The 19,160-nt window shown below is 45.3% G+C and overlaps 2 non-coding genes across 2 annotated transcripts; both read right to left on the bottom strand.

Annotated features, from left to right (window-relative positions):
* Positions 1-8,828: 8,828 nt before the first annotated feature.
* Positions 8,829-8,901, bottom strand: TRNAQ-CUG (transfer RNA glutamine (anticodon CUG)). Its single transcript has one exon. It is a non-coding gene; the product is annotated as a tRNA-Gln (tRNA).
* Positions 8,902-15,941: 7,040 nt separating this feature from the next.
* On the bottom strand, positions 15,942-16,014 carry TRNAR-CCG (transfer RNA arginine (anticodon CCG)). The gene has a single exon. It is a non-coding gene; the product is annotated as a tRNA-Arg (tRNA).
* Between the last annotated feature and the right edge of the window lie 3,146 nt (positions 16,015-19,160).

The following is a 19,160-nucleotide window of genomic DNA, read 5'->3' as shown; positions in this document are numbered from 1 at the left end:
GAAATCCCAAAGACCCAGTGCTCCTACTACATCCTTTTCGCTTCCAGCCTGCCATAAAGAACACCCCACTGGCTGCCTCACCCGTAGGATGTACATTCCGGTGTCCCATTGTCTGGAGGAAAGGGATGTAGAATGGACGGAACATCCGCAGTACAGCACGGGGCGACTATTCGTTCAATAATTTTAAGGGCATCGCCTAAGCTGGCAAGGGGGCGGTTCATCGGCCGAGAGATTGTCGGTTAGCGCCGTACTTGTGCACATCGTTGGTGGGCAGAAGCTGCTCTGTACTGTTTGCAAACAAAGCCATGTGAGGCGGGTAGGGTGGATGTGTGTGCTTGCTTGCCTATTCCGACGAGGTGGAGCAGACTGGAGTGAGGCCACAGGGATGGCCTTTCATCTCTCAAGCAGGAGCATGTGAAAGGACACCAGTGGCCCATAGAACACCCTTGCGAAACAAAAATAAGTAGTTAAATAAATAATAAATGGAGGTGGCTGAACCGTGCCGAACGTAAGAAAGGCGCGGCTGCCATATGTAAACATAAAACCCATCTGCCACCTTGCAATAATTAAAGGAACTGGAATGCCTTACGCACTCTCCAAAAACCTGGTACAACAGGGAGAAGGTGTGGTGCAAAGTCTAGAACTGCAGACTTTAGAATCAAGGACCGGGGTTTGAGTCACAGCGTCAGCTCGACATCACTTAATCTCCCTGTGCCCCCAAAAAATGAATATGCCCTTCTGCAATGTAGCTGTTACTCATTAAAGGTCTCCAATACCTTCCCAGAGTTAAAACAAGTACTTAACTAAAATCAACAAGTGAACCTCTGTTCTTGCTCAGCAGCCACACTCAATAGACTAGAGAAAATTAACTAGGCAGCTTAGAGAGGGCGCAGAGAGCCCACAAAACCAAAGGTGACCAAGATAACAGCCTGATTTATAGCCTTGTGTACAGCTAAACTAAGATCAAGAATGCTTTGAGAAGCTTCCCTGAACACAAACAGGAAACAACAAAAAAAAGCACTCCCCTAAAGACAAGATACTCAGGACAAAGCATAATTATACAGTAGTTGGTGCCTGCTCCCAAAAAGAAAAAGGAGGGACTAATAGGCATGATTGACCACTATCAAAGGAACTATTTTTAAATGATACTGAAACCAGAAAATGAAATCTCTTTAAGCCCACATATAAGTATACTAAAGTATACAAGAGGCGTACACTTATGCTCAACCTAAAAATGAACGAGCACGAATCAGATAAAGAGATAAGAAAACCTTTCATATTTCAGATGCACAAACGTAAAGATCTAGAACAGAGTGGGTGGTGCCCACCGGCAGGTGGGGGGTGATTAACTGCAACATTGGCACTACAGGGTCTGTGCAGGGGGTTCTGTGTGCACAGCAGTCATGCTCGCAGCTCGTGGTGCTAAGAACCATGTCCCCTATGGTGGCTTGGGCTGCTGATGGCACAACTTGCCTGCTGGTAAAGCCCCTTTAGGTAGGTCAACGGGCATCAGACAAACTTGCATCCATCCAGCTGGTGGTAAGTGCCGGAAGGCAGCTCCTTACATAGAACTCATAAAATGGTGGCGTTCGTATAACAAAGACGGCTCCTCTGAAGATAATTTGATGAACGTAATTTTCTATAAATATCACAAGCTTGCATCTGTTCCTATTTTCCAGGGATATAAAATACAGCTCCTCACGCGACACAGGTGGGACTTGAACTCACAATCTCCAGCTCCGGAGGCTGATGCACTATCCATTAGGCCACTGGGCCAGCTGTGAAAGGTTTTGGTGCAGGGCATCTCGTCTCAGGGGTCGTCAGAGGTAAAGTGACCAGTCACAGAGGCACCCTTTCTGGACTTTGTCAGTACATATCATTTATCAGGTATCTTGTTCCAATTTGTCTAACCATGACTACAACTCCCAGAATGCACTACTTTAAATCAAAACATGAACTGGAAAAGCTGTGTCCCTGTGACATTGAGCATCTGGTCATCCTAAGCAGAGGCTTCTGAAAGTGACAGATGATGTCAGCAGAGGACGAGTCCTATGGAAACCTGAAGTAGGTAGATGTGTGCATGGATGTCGTATTGCACAACCGCTGGCACCTGTTTTTAGACGGGTGTAATCATGTGGTCATGAAAATGCCCCCACTAACAGTAAAAGAGGGCCAATGCCTGAAGAGGGTGACCTACTGTCCCATGCTGTATCTGGGGGGAGGCAGCCGAAAATACCAAAGGATAGGAGGGCTCACGCACAGCCATGCTATGAACATATCTTTGCATTAAAAGAAACCTACCCTACTGGCAGCTTTAGCTGTCTCGTCAGCCGAATGCAATAATTTTAGAAAACAAAATCCCCATAAAAATACTCACATGTATGCTGAGTGGCTTTATGCAATGCATGACACCTACAACTAGTTCTGCCGCTTATTCCAACAACACTTTGTACGGTTTCAACCTTAAAATTGAAGCTGATATTTACAGAGCACTGTTTGCTATGTGCTAACAATGCAGAGCTGGATGAAAGATCCCATAAATGACAAGGCTTCTAGTGGCAGATATGAAGATGCCGGATCATAAATGGACCCCTAGGTGATGCCATCAGGGATAAGCCATGCAAGTTTATAATGAGAGATGAACAGATCCACCGTAACCAGAAAGAAAACAGACAAAAACAAACATGAGTATGAAGCACAAGGCAAGGAAAGACTGTGGAGAAGATTTAAGGGAAGATTTACGAGCCCCTAGTGCCTCCTTTCACCACATGAGCATCATATTTATTTTTTACGCTCATGTGGCCCAACAAGGACAAAATCACAGCGCCAAATTTACAAAGTGGAACAATACATGCATTGTGCCACTTTGTAACCCTTTGCGCCAGGCATAATGTGTGCAAAGGGGGCGCTCCCTATTAGAGGGACCAAGAAAATGACACCAAGAAATCTAGGAGATTTCTTTGCGTCATTTTTCAGCACTTTTAATCCCTGATCAAAGCAGGCGCTAAAAGGAGGAACACCATTGTTTGCAATGGGTCTCAATGGGCTTTGCACGATTAGCGTCAACATTTTTGTTGCTAATCCTGCAAAGCTTAGAACTAGTGTAAAAAAATGTGATTCTAATTCCCTAACTATCGCCATGGTGGACCGTGTCTTAGATGGGGCTCACACATTGTAGCGTTAGGAGGGCGCTAAGGGGGGCAAGGAAAGTGGTGCTGCACTGGGTGCAGTGCCATTTTCCTTTAATCAGGCCCAAATTTCTTCAAAACATAGACACTATGGAACAAACTCCTCTTTTCTATCAGTGCAGTTTTCTTCTCTTGTTCTTCTCTCCCATCGCATCTACTGCTGCAAGCGGATGCACAGTCACAATACCGTCTTCCACTCACCAACCGATGGGTAGCCAAAAATGAAAAAATTTTGTAACGACAGCAAACTGCGAGCAGAGCAAGGCATTCAGGAGGATTCACAATGCCAAATGACTAGCTGAACCGGAGCAGGAGTGTATGGATGCTGGCTACGATAGCGACTCGTACCACCAACACTCACGCTTCTAATTCACAGCATAGAAATCCCAAAGACCCAGTGCTCCTACTACATCGTTTTTGCTTCCAGCCTGCCATAAAGAACACCCCACTGGCTGCCTCACCCGTAGGATGTACATTCCGGTGTCCCATTGTCTGGAGGAAAGGGACGTATAATGGACGGAACATCCGCGGTACAGCACGGGGCGACTATTCGTTCAATAATTATTAGGGCATCGTCTCAGCTGGCAAGGGGGCGGTTCATCGTCGAGAGATTGTCGGTTAGCACTCTAGTTGTGCACATCGTTGGTGGGCAAAAGCTTCTCTGTACTGTTTGCAAACAAAGCCATGTGAGGGGGGTAGGGTGGATGTGTGTGCTTGCTTACCTCTTCAGACGAGGTGGAGCAGACTGGAGTGAGGCCACAGGGATGGCCTTTCATCTCTCAAGCAGGAGCATGTGAAAGGACACCAGTGGCCCATAGAACACCCTTGCGAAATAAAAATAAGTAGTTAAATAAATAATAAATGGAGGTGGCTGAGCCGTGCCGAACGTAAGAAAGGCGCGGCTGCCATATGTAAACATAAAACCCATCTGCCACCTTGCAATAATTAAAGGAACTGGAATGCCTTACGCACTCTCCAAAAAGCTGGTACAACAGGGAGAAGGTGTGGTGCAAAGTCTACAACTGCCGACTTTAGAATCAAGGACCGGGGTTTGAGTCACAGCGTCAGCTCAACATCACTTAATCTCCCCGGTCCACCAAAAAATGAATATGCCCTTCTGTAATGTAGCTGTTACTCATTAAAGGTCTCCAATACCTTCCCAGAGTTAAAACAAGTACTTAACTAAAATCAACAAGTGAACCTCTGTTCTTGCTCAGCAGCCACACTCAATAGACTAGAGAAAATTAACTAGGCAGCTTAGAGAGGACGCAGAGAGACATGAAACCAAATGTGACCAAGATAACAGCCTGATTTATAGCCTTGTTTACAGCTAAACGAAGATCAAGAATGCATTGAGAAGCTTCCCTGAACACAAACAGGAAACAACATAAAAAAGCAGTCCCCTAAAGACAAGATACACAGGACAAAGCATAATTATACAGTAGTTGGTGCCTGCTCCAAAGAGAAAAAGGAGGGACTAATGAGCATGATTGACCACTATCAAAGGAACTATTTTCAAATGACACTGAAACCAGAAAATGAAATCTCTTTAAGCCCACATATAAGTATACTAAAGTATACAAGAGGCCGTACACTTATGCTCAACCTAAAAATTAACGAGCACGAATCAGATAAAGAGATAAGAAAACCTTTTATATTTCAGATGCACAAACGTAAAGATCTAGAAAAGAGTGGGTGGCGCCCACAGGCAGGTGGGGGGTGATTAACTGTAACATTGGCACTACAGGGTCTGTGCAGGGGGTTCTGTGGTCACAGCAGTCGTGCTCGCAGCTCGTGGTGCTAAGAACCATGTCCCCTAAGGTGGCTTGGGCTGCTGCTGGGACAACTTGCCTGCTGGTAAAGCCCCTTTAGGTAGGTCAACGGGCATCAGACAAACATGCATCCATCCAGCTGGTGGTAGGTGCCGGAAGGCAGCTCCTTACATAGAACTCATAAAATGGTGGCGTTCGTATAACAAAGACGGACCCTCTGAAGATAATTTGATGAACGTAATTCTCTATAAATATCACAAGCTTGCATCTGGTCCTATTTTCCAGGGATATAAAATACAGCTCCTCACGTGACCCAGGTGGGACTTGAACCCACAATCCCCAGTTGCGGAGGGTGATGCCTTACCCATTAGGCCACTGGTCAAGCTGGGAAAGGTTTTGGTGCAGGACATCTCGTGTCAGGGGTCGTCAAAGGTAAAGTGACCAGTCACAGAGGCACCCTTTCTGGACTTTGTCAGTACATATCAGTTATCAGGTATCTTGTTCCAATTTGTCTAACCATGACTACAACTCCCAGAATGCACTACTTTAAATCAAAACATGAACTGGAAAAGCTGTGTCCCTGTGACATTGAGCATCTGGTCATCCTAAGCAGAGGCTTCTGAAAGTGACAGATGATGTCAGCAGAGGACGAGTCCTATGGAAACCTGAAGTAGGTAGATGTGTGCAGGATGTCATATTGCACAACCGCTGGCACCTCTTTTTAGACGGGTGTAATCATGTGGTCATGAAAATGCCCCCACTAACAGTAAAAGAGGGCCAATGTTTGAAGAGGGTGACCTACTGTCCCATGCTGTATGCGGGGGGAGGCAGACAAAAATACCAAAGGATAGGAGGGCTCACGCGCAGCCATGCTATGAACATATCTTTGCATTAAAAGAAACCTACCCTACTGGCAGGTTTAGCTGTCTCGTCAGCCGAATGCAATAATTTTAGAAAAAAAAATCCCCCTAAAAATACTCACATGTATGCCGAGTGGCTTTATGCAATGCATGATACCTACAACTAGTTCTGCCGATTATTCCAACAACACCTTGTACGGTTTCAACCTTAAAATTGAAGCTGATATTTACAGAGCACTGTTTGCTATGTGCCAACAATGCAAGGCTGGATGAAGATCCCATAAATGACTAGGCTTCTAGTGGCAGATATGAAGATGCCGGATCATAAATGGACCCCTAGGTGATGCCATCAGGGATAAGCCATGCAGGTTTATAATGAGATGAACAGATCCACCGTAACCAGAAAGAAAACAGACCAAAACAAACATGAGTATGAAACACAAGGCAAGGAAAGACTGTGGAGAACATTTAAGGGAAGATTTACGATCCTCTAGTGCCTCCTTTCACCACATGAGCATCATATTTTTTTTTACGCTCATGTGGCCCAACAAGGACAAAATCACAGCGCCAAATTTACAAAGTGGAACAATACATGCATTGCGCCACTTTGTAACCCTTTGCGCCAGGCATAATGTGTGCAAAGGGGGCCCTCCCCATTAGAGGGACCAAAAAAATGACACCAAGAAATCTAGGAGATTTCTTTGCCTCATTTTTCGGCACTTTTAACCCCTGCTCAAAGCAGGCGCTAAAAGGAGGAACACCATTGTTTGCAATGGGTCTCAGTGGGCTTTGCAGGATTAGCATCAACATTTTTGTTGCTAATCCTGCAAAGCTTAGAACTAGTGTAAAAAAATGTGATTCTAATTCCCTAACTATCGCCATGGTGGACCGTGTCTTAGGGCTCACACATTGTAGCGTTAGGGGGGGCGCTAAGGGGGGCAAGGAAAGTGGTGCTGCACTGGGTGCAGTGCCATTTTTCTTAAATCAGGCCCAAATTTCTTCAAAACATAGACACTATGTAACAAACTCCTCTTTTCTATCAGTGCAGTTTTCTTCTCTTTTTCTTCTCTTCCATCGCATCTACTGCTGCAAGCGGATGCTCAGTAACAATATAGTCTTCCACTCACCAACCGATGGGTAGCCAAAAATGACTATTTTTTGTAACTACAGCAAACTGCGAGCAGAGCAAGGCATTCAGGAGGATTCACAATGCCAAATGACTAGCTGAACCGGAGCAGGAGTGTATGGATGCTGGCTACGATAGCGACTCGTACCACCAACACTCACGCTTCTAATTCACAGCATAGAAATCCCAAAGACCCAGTGCTCCTACTACATCGTTTTCGCTTCCAGCCTGCCATAAAGAACACCCCACTGGCTGCCTCACCCGTAGGATGTACATTCCGGTGTCCCATTGTCTGGAGGAAAGGGACGTATAATGGACGGAACATCCGCGGTACAGCACGGGGTGACTATTCGTTCAACAATTTTTAGGGCATCGCCTCAGCTGGCAAGGGGGCGGTTCATCGTCGAGAGATTGTCGGTTAGCACTGTAGTTGTGCACATCGTTGGTGGGCAAAAGCTTCTCTGTACTGTTTGCAAACAAAGCCATGTGAGGGGGATAGGGTGGATGTGTGTGCTTGCTTGCCTCTTCAGACGAGGTGGAGCAGACTGGAGTGAGGCCACAGGGATGTCCTTTCATCTCTCAAGCAGGAGCATCTGAAAGGACACCAGTGGCCCATAGAACACCCTTGCGAAATAAAAACAAGTAGGTAAATAAATAATAAATGGAGGTGGCCGAGCCGCGCCGAACGTAAGAAAGGCGCGGCTGCCATATGTAAACATAAAACCCATCTGCCACCTTGCAATAATTAAAGGAACTGGAATGCCTTACGCACTCTCCAAAAACCTGATACAACAGGGAGAAGGTGTGGTGCAAAGTCGAGAACTGCCGACTTTAGAATCAAGGACCGGGGTTTGAGTCACAGCGTCAGCTCAACATCAGTTAATCTCCCCGGTCCACCAAAAAATGAATATGCCCTTCTGTAATGTAGCTGTTACTCGTTAAAGGTCTCCAATACCTTCCCAGAGTTAAAACAAGTACTTAACTAAACTCAACAAGTGAACCTCTGTTCTTGCTCAGCAGCCATACTCAATAGACTAGAGAAAATTAACTAGGCAGCTTAGAGAGGGCGCAGAGAGCCCACAAAAACAAAGGTGACCAAGATAACAGCATGATTTATAGCCTTGTTTACAGCTAAACTAAGATCAAGAATGCTTTGAGAAGCTTCCCTGAACACAAACAGGAAACAACATAAAAAAGCAGTCCCCTAAAGACAAGATACACAGGACAAAGCATAATTATACAGTAGTTGGTGCCTGCTCCAAAGAGAAAAAGGAGGGACTAATGGGCATGATTGACCACTATCAAAGGAACTATTTTTAAATGACACTGAAACCAGAAAATGAAATCTCTTTAAGCCCACATATAAGTATACTAAAGTATACAAGAGGCCGTACACTTATGCTCAACCTAAAAATTAACGAGCACGAATCAGATAAAGAGATAAGAAAACCTTTTATATTTCAGATGCACAAACGTAAAGATCGAGAAAAGAGTGGGTGGCGCCCACAGGCAGGTGGGGGGTGATTAACTGTAACATTGGCACTACAGGGTCTGTGCAGGGGGTTCTGTGGGCACAGCAGTCGTGCTCGCAGCTCGTGGTGCTAAGAACCATGTCCCCTAAGGTGGCTTGGGCTGCTGCTGGGACAACTTGCCTGCTGGTAAAGCCCCTTTAGGTAGGTCAACGGGCATCAGACAAACATGCATCCATCCAGCTGGTGGTAGGTGCCGGAAGGCAGCTCCTTACATAGAACTCATAAAATGGTGGCGTTCGTATAACAAAGACGGACCCTCTGAAGATAATTTGATGAACGTAATTCTCTATAAATATCACAAGCTTGCATCTGGTCCTATTTTCCAGGGATATAAAATACAGCTCCTCACATGACGCAGGTGGGACTTGAACCCACAATCCCCAGCTCCAGAGGCTGATGCCTTATCCATTAGGCCACTGGGCCAGCTGTGAAAGGTTTTGGTGCAGGACATCTCGTGTCAGGGGTCGTCAAAGGTAAAGTGACCAGTCACAGAGGCACCCTTTCTGGACTTTGTCAGTACATATCAGTTATCAGGTATCTTGTTCCAATTTGTCTAACCATGACTACAACTCCCAGAATGCACTACTTTAAATCAAAACATGAACTGGAAAAGCTGTGTCCCTGTGACATTGAGCATCTGGTCATCCTAAGCAGAGGCTTCTGAAAGTGACAGATGATGTCAGCAGAGGACGAGTCCTATGGAAACCTGAAGTAGGTAGATGTGTGCAGGATGTCATATTGCACAACCGCTGGCACCTCTTTTTAGACGGGTGTAATCATGTGGTCATGAAAATGCCCCCACTAACAGTAAAAGAGGGCCAATGTTTGAAGAGGGTGACCTACTGTCCCATGCTGTATGCGGGGGGAGGCAGACAAAAATACCAAAGGATAGGAGGGCTCACGCGCAGCCATGCTATGAACATATCTTTGCATTAAAAGAAACCTACCCTACTGGCAGCTTTAGCTGTCTCGTCAGCCGAATGCAATAATTTTAGAAAAAAAAATCCCCCTAAAAATACTCACATGTATGCCGAGTGGCTTTATGCAATGCATGATACCAACAACTAGTTCTGGCGATTATTCCAACAACACCTTGTACGGTTTCAACCTTAAAATTGAAGCTGATATTTACAGAGCACTGTTTGCTATGTGCCAACAATGCAAGGCTGGATGAAGATCCCATAAATGACTAGGCTTCTAGTGGCAGATATGAAGATGCCGGATCATAAATGGACCCCTAGGTGATGCCATCAGGGATAAGCCATGCAGGTTTATAATGAGATGAACAGATCCACCGTAACCAGAAAGAAAACAGACCAAAACAAACATGAGTATGAAACACAAGGCAAGGAAAGACTGTGGAGAACATTTAAGGGAAGATTTACGAGCCTCTAGTGCCTCCTTTCACCACATGAGCATCATATTTTTTTTTACGCTCATGTGGCCCAACAAGGACAAAATCACAGCGCCAAATTTACAAAGTGGAACAATACATGCATTGCGCCACTTTGTAACCCTTTGCGCCAGGCATAATGTGTGCAAAGGGGGCCCTCCCCATTAGAGGGACCAAAAAAATGACACCAAGAAATCTAGGAGATTTCTTTGCCTCATTTTTCGGCACTTTTAACCCCTGCTCAAAGCAGGCGCTAAAAGGAGGAACACCATTGTTTGCAATGGGTCTCAATGGGCTTTGCAGGATTAGCGTCAACATTTTTGTTGCTAATCCTGCAAAGCTTAGAACTAGTGTAAAAAAATGTGATTATAATTCCCTAACTATCGCCATGGTGGACCGTGTCTTAGGGCTCACACATTGTAGCGTTAGGGGGGCGCTAAGGGGGGCAAGGAAAGTGGTGCTGCACTGGGTGCAGTGCCATTTTTCTTAAATCAGGCCCAAATTTCTTCAAAACATAGACACTATGTAACAAACTCCTCTTTTCTATCAGTGCAGTTTTCTTCTCTTTTTCTTCTCTTCCATCGCATCTACTGCTGCAAGCGGATGCTCAGTAACAATACCGTCTTCCACTCACCAACCGATGGGTAGCCAAAAATTACTATTTTTTGTAACTACAGCAAACTGCGAGCAGAGCAAGGCATTCAGGAGGATTCACAATGCCAAATGACTAGCTGAACCGGAGCAGGAGTGTATGGATGCTGGCTACGATAGCGACTTGTACCACCAACACTCACGCTTCTAATTCACAGACTAAGAAATCCCAAAGACCCAGTGCTCCTACTACATCCTTTTCGCTTCCAGCCTGCCATAAAGAACACCCCACTGGCTGCCTCACCCGTAGGATGTACATTCCGGTGTCCCATTGTCTGGAGGAAAGGGATGTAGAATGGACGGAACATCCGCAGTACAGCACAGGGCGACTATTCGTTGAATAATTTTAAGGGCATCGCCTAAGCTGGCAAGGGGGCGGTTCATCGGCCGAGAGATTGTCGGTTAGCGCCATAGTTGTGCACATCGTTGGTGGGCAAAAGCTGCTCTGTACTGTTTGCAAACAAAGCCATGTGAGGGGGGTAGGGTGGATGTGTGTGCTTGCTTACCTCTTCAGACGAGGTGGAGCAGACTGGAGTGAGGCCACAGGGATGGCCTTTCATCTCTCAAGCAGGAGCATGTGAAAGAACACCAGTGGCCCATAGAACACCCTTGCGAAATAAAAACAAGTAGTTAAATAAATAATAAATGGAGGTGGCCGAGCCGTGCCGAACGTAAGAAAGGCGCGGCTGCCATATGTAAACATAAAACCCATCTGCCACCTTGCAATAATTAAAGGAACTGGAATGCCTTACACACTCTCCAAAAAGCTGGTACAACAGGGAGAAGGTGTGGTGCAAAGTCTACAACTGCCGACTTTAGAATCAAGGACCGGGATTTGAGTCACAGCGTCAGCTCAACATCACTTAATCTCCCCGTGCCACCAAAAAATGAATATGCCCTTCTGTAATGTAGCTGTTACTCATTAAAGGTCTCCAATACCTTCCCAGAGTTAAAACAAGTACTTAACTAAAATCAACAAGTGAACCTCTGTTCTTGCTCAGCAGCCACACTCAATAGACTAGAGAAAATTAACTAGGCAGCTTAGAGAGGGCGCAGAGAGCCCACAAAAACAAAGGTGACCAAGATAACAGCCTGATTTATAGCCTTGTTTACAGCTAAACTAAGATCAAGAATGCTTTGAGAAGCTTCCCTGAACACAAACAGGAAACAACATAAAAAGCAGTCCCCTAAAGACAAGATACACAGGACAAAGCATAATTATACAGTAGTTGGTGCCTGCTCCCAAAGAGAAAAAGGAGGGACTAATAGGCATGATTGACCACTATCAAAGGAACTATTTTTAAATGACACTGAAACCAGAAAATGAAATCTCTTTAAGCCCACATATAAGTATACTAAAGTATACAAGAGGCCGTACACTTATGCTCAACCTAAAAATGAACGAGCACGAATCAGATAAAGAGATAAGAAAACCTTTTATATTTCAGATGCACAAACGTAAAGATCTAGAAAAGAGTGGGTGGCGCCCACAGGCAGGTGGGGGGTGATTAACTGTAACATTGGCACTACAGGGTCTGTGCAGGGGGTTCTGTGGGCACAGCAGTCGTGCTCGCAGCTCGTGGTGCAAAGAACCATGTCCCCTATGGTGCTTGGGCTGCTGCTGGGACAACTTGCCTGCTGGTAAAGCCCTTTTAGGTAGGTCAACGGGCATCAGACAAACTTGCATCCATCCAGCTGGTGGTAGGTGCCGGAAGGCAGCTACTTACATAGAACTCATAAAATGGTGGCGTTCATATAACAAAGACGGACCCTCTGAAGATAATTTGATGAACGTCATTTTCTATAAATATCACAAGCTTGCATCTGGTCCTATTTTCCAGGGATATAAAAAAACAGCTCCTCATGTGAGACTTGAACCCACAATCCCCAACTCCGGAGACTGATGCCTTATCCATTAGGCCACTGGGCCAGTTATGAAACGTTTTGGTGCAGGACATCTCGTGTCAGGGGTCGTCAGAGGTAAAGTGACCAGTCACAGAGGCACCCTTTCTGGACTTTGTCAGTACATATCAGTTATCAGGTATCTTGTTCCAATTTGTCTAACCATGACTACAACTCCCAGAATGCACTACTTTAAATCAAAACATGAACTGGAAAAGCCGTGTCCCTGTGACATTGAGCATCTGGTCATCCTAAGCAGAGGCTTCTGAAAGTGACAGATGATGTCAGCAGAGGACGAGTCCTATGGAAACCTGAAGTAGGTAGATGTGTGCATGGATGTCGTATTGCACAACCGCTGGCACCTCTTTTTAGACGGGTGTGATCATATGGTCATGAAAATGCCCCCACTAACAGTAAAAGAGGGCCAATGCCTGAAGAGGGTCACCTACTGTCCCATGCTGTATCTGGTGGGAGGCAGCCGAAAATACCAAAGGATAGGAGGGCTCACACACAGCCATGCTATGAACATACCTTTGCATTAAAAGAAACCTACCCTACTGGCAGCTTTAGCTGTCTCGTCAGCCGAATGCAATAATTGTAGAAAATAAAATCCCCCTAAAAATACTCACATGTATGCCGAGTGGCTTTATGCAATGCATGACACCTCCAATTAGTTCTGGCGCTTATTCCAACAACACCTTGTACGGTTTCAACCTTAAAATTGAAGCTGATATTTACTAAGCACTGTTTGCTATGTGCTAACAATGCAGGGCTGGATGAACATCCCATAAATGACAAGACTTCTAGTGGCAGATATGAAGTTGCCGGATCATAAATGGACCCCTAGGTGATGCCATCAGGGATAAGCCATGCAAGTTTATAATGAGATGAACAGATCCACCGTAACCAGAAAGAAAACTGACCAAAACAAACATGAGTATGAAACACAAGGCAAGGAAAGACTGTGGAGAAGATTTAAGGGAAGATTTACGAGCCCCCAGTGCCTCCTTTCACCACATGAGCATCATATTTTTTATTACGCTCGTGTGGCCCAACAAGGACAAAATCACAGCGCCAAATTTACAAAGTGGAACAATACATGCATTGCGCCACTTTGTAACCCTTTGCGCCAGGCATAAAGTGTGCAAAGGGGGCGCTCCCCATTAGAGGGACCAAAAAAATGACACCAAGAAATCTAGGAGATTTCTTTGCGTCATTTTTCGGCACTTTTAACCCCTGCTCAAAGCAGGCGCTAAAAGGAGGAACACCATTGTTTGCAATGGCTGTCAATGGGCTTTGCAGGATTAGCATCAACATTTTTGTTGCTAATCCTGCAAAGCTTAGAACTAGTGTAAAAAAATTTGATTCTAATTCCCTAACTATCGCCATGGTGGACCGTGTCTTAGATGGGGCTCATACATTGTAGCGTTAGGGGGGCGCTAAGGGAGGCAAGGAAAGTGGTGCTGCACTGGGTGCAGTGCCATTTTCCTTAAATCAGGCCCAAATTTCATCAAAACATAGATACTATGTAACAAACTCCTCTTTTCTATCAGTGCAGTTTTCTTCTCTTGTTCTTCTCTTCCATCGCATCTACTGCTGCAAGCGGATGCACAGTAACAATACCGTCTTCCACTCACCAACCGATGGGTAGCCAAAAATGACTATTTTTTGTAACTACAGCAAACTGCGAGCAGAGCAAGGCATTCAGGAGGATTCACAATGCCAAATGACTAGCTGAACCGGAGCAGGAGTGTATGGATGCTGGCTACGATAGCGACTCGTACCACCAACACTCACGCTTCTAATTCACAGCATAGAAATCCCAAAGACCCAGTGCTCCTACTACATCGTTTTCGCTTCCAGCCTGCCATAAAGAACACCCCACTGGCTGCCTCACCCGTAGGATGTACATTCCGGTGTCCCATTGTCTGGAGGAAAGGGACGTATAATGGACGGAACATCCGCGGTACAGCACGGGGCGACTATTCGTTCAATAATTTTTAGGGCATCGCCTCAGCTGGCAAGGGGGCGGTTCATCGTCGAGAGATTGTCGGTTAGCACTGTAGTTGTGCACATCGTTGGTGGGCAAAAGCTTCTCTGTACTGTTTGCAAACAAAGCCATGTGAGGGGGGTAGGGTGGATGTGTGTGCTTGCTTACCTCTTCAGACGAGGTGGAGCAGACTGGAGTGAGGCCACAGGGATGGCCTTTCATCTCTCAAGCAGGAGCATGTGAAAGAACACCAATGCCCATAGAACACCCTTGCGAAATAAAAACAAGTAGTTAAATAAATGATAAATGGAGGTGGCCGAGCCGTGCCGAACGTAAGAAAGGCGCGGCTGCCATATGTAAACATAAAACCCATCTGCCACCTTGCAATAATTAAAGGAACTGGAATGCCTTACGCACTCTCCAAAAAGCTGGTACAACAGGGAGAAGGTGTGGTGCAAAGTCTACAACTGCTGACTTTAGAATCAAGGACCGGGGTTTGAGTCACAGCGTCAGCTCAACATCACTTAATCTCCCCGTGCCACCAAAAAATGAATATGCCCTTCTGTAATGTAGCTGTTACTCATTAAAGGTCTCCAATACCTTCCCAGAGTTAAAACAAGTACTTAACTAAAATCAACAAGTGAACCTCTGTTCTTGCTCAGCAGCCACACTCAATAGACTAGAGAAAATTAACTAGGCAGCTTAGAGAGGGCGCAGAGAGCCCACAAAACCAAATGTGACCAAGATAACAGCCTGATTTATAGCCTTGTTTACAGCTAAACGAAGATCAAGAATGCTTTGAGAAGCTTCCCTGAACACAAACAGGAAACAACATAAAAAAGCATTCCCCTAAAGACAAGATACACAGGACAAAGCATAATTATACAGTAGTTGGTGCCTGCTCCAAAGAGAAAAAGGAGGGACTAATGGGCATGATTGACCACTATCAAAGGAACTATTTTTAAATGACACTGAAACCAGAAAATGAAATCTCTTTAAGCCCACATATAAGTATACTAAAGAATACAAGAGGCCGTACACTTATGCTCAACCTAAAAATTAACGAGCACGAATCAGATAAAGAGATAAGAAAACCTTTTATATTTCAGATGCACAAACGTAAAGATCTAGAAAAGAGTGGGTGGCGCCCACAGGCAGGTGGGGGGTGATTAACTGTAACATTGGCACTACAGGGTCTGTGCAGGGGGTTCTGTGGGCACAGCAGTCGTGCTCGCAGCTCGTGGTGCTAAGAACCATGTCCCCTAAGGTGGCTTGGGCTGCTGCTGGGACAACTTGCCTGCTGGTAAAGCCCCTTTAGGTAGGTCAACGGGCATCAGACAAACATGCATCCATCCAGCTATTGGTAGGTGCCGGAAGGCAGCTCCTTACATAGAACTCATAAAATGGTGGCGTTCGTATAACAAAGACGGACCCTCTGAAGATAATTTGATGAACGTAATTCTCTATAAATATCACAAGCTTGCATCTGGTCCTATTTTCCAGGGATATAAAATACAGCTCATCACATGACCCTGGTGGGACTTGAACCCACAATCCCCAGCTCCGGAGGCTGATGCCTTATCCATTAGGCCACTGGGCCAGTTGTGAAAGGTTTTGGTGCAGGACATCTCGTGTCAGGGGTCGTCAAAGGTAAAGTGACCAGTCACAGAGGCACCCTTTCTGGACTTTGTCAGTACATATCAGTTATCAGGTATCTTGTTCCAATTTGTCGAACCATGACTACAACTCCCAGAATGCACTACTTTAAATCAAAACATGAACTGGAAAAGCTGTGTCCCTGTGACATTGAGCATCTGGTCATCCTAAGCAGAGGCTTCTGAAAGTGACAGATGATGTCAGCAGAGGACGAGTCCTATGGAAACCTGAAGTAGGTAGATGTGTGCAGGATGTCATATTGCACAACCGCTGGCACCTCTTTTTAGACGGGTGTAATCATGTGGTCATGAAAATGCCCCCACTAACAGTAAAAGAGGGCCAATGTTTGAAGAGGGTGACCTACTGTCCCATGCTGTATGCGGGGGGAGGCAGACAAAAATACCAAAGGATAGGAGGGCTCACGCGTAGCCATGCTATGAACATATCTTTGCATTAAAAGAAACCTACCCTACTGGCAGCTTTAGCTGTCTCGTCAGCCGAATGCAATAATTTTAGAAAAAAAAATCCCCCTAAAAATACTCACATGTATGCCGAGTGGCTTTATGCAATGCATGATACCTACAACTAGTTCTGGCGATTATTCCAACAACACCTTGTACGGTTTCAACCTTAAAATTGAAGCTGATATTTACAGAGCACTGTTTGCTATGTGCCAACAATGCAAGGCTGGATGAAGATCCCATAAATGACTAGGCTTCTAGTGGCAGATATGAAGATGCCGGATCATAAATGGACCCCTAGGTGATGCCATCAGGGATAAGCCATGCAGGTTTATAATGAGATGAACAGATCCACCGTAACTAGAAAGAAAACAGACCAAAACAAACATGAGTATGAAACACAAGGCAAGGAAAGACTGTGGAGAACATTTAAGGGAAGATTTACGAGCCTCTAGTGCCTCCTTTCACCACATGAGCATCATATTTTTTTTTACGCTCATGTGGCCCAACAAGGACAAAATCACAGCGCCAAATTTACAAAGTGGAACAATACATGCATTGCGCCACTTTGTAACCCTTTGCGCCAGGCATAATGTGTGCAAAGGGGGCGCTCCCCATTAGAGGGACCAAAAAAATGACACCAAGAAATCTAGGAGATTTCTTTGCCTCATTTTTCGGCACTTTTAACCCCTGCTCAAAGCAGGCGCTAAAAGGAGGAACACCATTGTTTGCAATGGCTGTCAATGGGCTTTGCAGGATTAGCATCAACATTTTTGTTGCTAATCCTGCAAAGCTTAGAACTAGTGTAAAAAAATGTGATTCTAATTCCCTAACTATCGCCATGGTGGACCGTGTCTTAGGGCTCACACATTGTAGCGTTAGGGGGGCGCTAAGGGGGGCAAGGAAAGTGGTGCTGCACTGGGTGCAGTGCCATTTTTCTTAAATCAGGCCCAAATTTCTTCAAAACATAGACACTATGTAACAAACTCCTCTTTTCTATCAGTGCAGTTTTCTTCTCTTTTTCTTCTCTTCCATCGCATCTACTGCTGCAAGCGGATGCTCAGTAACAATACCGTCTTCCACTCACCAACCGATGGGTAGCCAAAAATGACTATTTTTTGTAACTACAGCAAACTGCGAGCAGAGCAAGGCATTCAGGAGGATTCACAATGCCAAATGACTAGCTGAACCGGAGCAGGAGTGTATGGATGCTGGCTACGATAGCGACTCGTACCACCAACACTCACGCTTCTAATTCACAGCATAGAAATCCCAAAGACCCAGTGCTCCTACTACATCGTTTTCGCTTCCAGCCTGCCATAAAGAACACCACACTGGCTGCCTCACCCGTAGGATGTACATTCCGGTGTCCCATTGTCTGGAGGAAAGGGACGTATAATGGACGGAACATCCGCGGTACAGCACGGGGCGACTATTCGTTCAATAATTTTTAGGGCATCGCCTCAGCTGGCAAGGGGGCGGTTCATCGTCGAGAGATTGTCGGTTAGCACTGTAGTTGTGCACATCGTTGGTGGGCAAAAGCTTCTCTGTACTGTTTGCAAACAAAGCCATGTGAGGGGGGTAGGGTGGATGTGTGTGCTTGCTTACCTCTTCAGACGAGGTGGAGCAGACTGGAGTGAGGCCACAGGGATGGCCTTTCATCTCTCAAGCAGGAGCATGTGAAAGAACACCAGTGGCCCATAGAACACCCTTGCGAAATAAAAACAAGTAGTTAAATAAATAATAAATGGAGGTGGCCGAGCCGTGCCGAACGTAAGAAAGGCGCGGCTGCCATATGTAAACATAAAACCCATCTGCCACCTTGCAATAATGAAAGGAACTGGAATGCCTTACGCACTCTCCAAAAAGCTGGTACAACAGGGAGAAGGTGTGGTGCAAAGTCTACAACTGCCGACTTTAGAATCAAGGACCGGGGTTTGAGTCACAGCGTCAGCTCAACATCACTTAATCTCCCCGTGCCACCAAAAAATGAATATGCCCTTCTGTAATGTAGCTGTTACTCATTAAAGGTCTCCAATACCTTCCCAGAGTTAAAACAAGTACTTAACTAAAATCAACAAGTGAACCTCTGATCTTGCTCAGCAGCCACACTCAATAGACTAGAGACAATTAACTAGGCAGCTTAGAGAGGGTGCAGAGAGCCCACAAAAACAAAGGTGACCAAGATAACAGCCTTGTTTACAGCTAAACTAAGATCAAGAATGCTTTGAGAAGTTTCCCTGAACACAAACAGGAAACAACATAAAAAGCAGTCCCCTAAAGACAAGATACACAGGACAAAGCATAATTATACAGTAGTTGGTGCCTGCTCCCAAAGAGAAAAAGGAGGGACTAATAGGCATGATTGACCACTATCAAAGGAACTATTTTTAAATGACACTGAAACCAGAAAATGAAATCTCTTTAAGCCCACATATAAGTATACTAAAGTATACAAGAGGCCGTACACTTATGCTCAACCTAAAAATGAACTAGCACGAATCAGATAAAGAGATAAGAAAACCTTTTATATTTCAGATGCACAAACGTAAAGATCTAGAAAAGAGTGGGTGGCGCCCACAGGCAGGTGGGGGGGTGATTAACTGTAACATTGGCACTACAGGGTCTG

Source organism: Pleurodeles waltl, chromosome 9, assembly GCF_031143425.1.
Source record: "Pleurodeles waltl isolate 20211129_DDA chromosome 9, aPleWal1.hap1.20221129, whole genome shotgun sequence".
In the NCBI taxonomy this organism is placed as follows: Eukaryota; Metazoa; Chordata; class Amphibia; order Caudata; family Salamandridae; genus Pleurodeles; species Pleurodeles waltl.
Note: the sequence above shows the minus strand (reverse complement) of the source record. Positions and strands in the feature narration are given on the sequence as shown.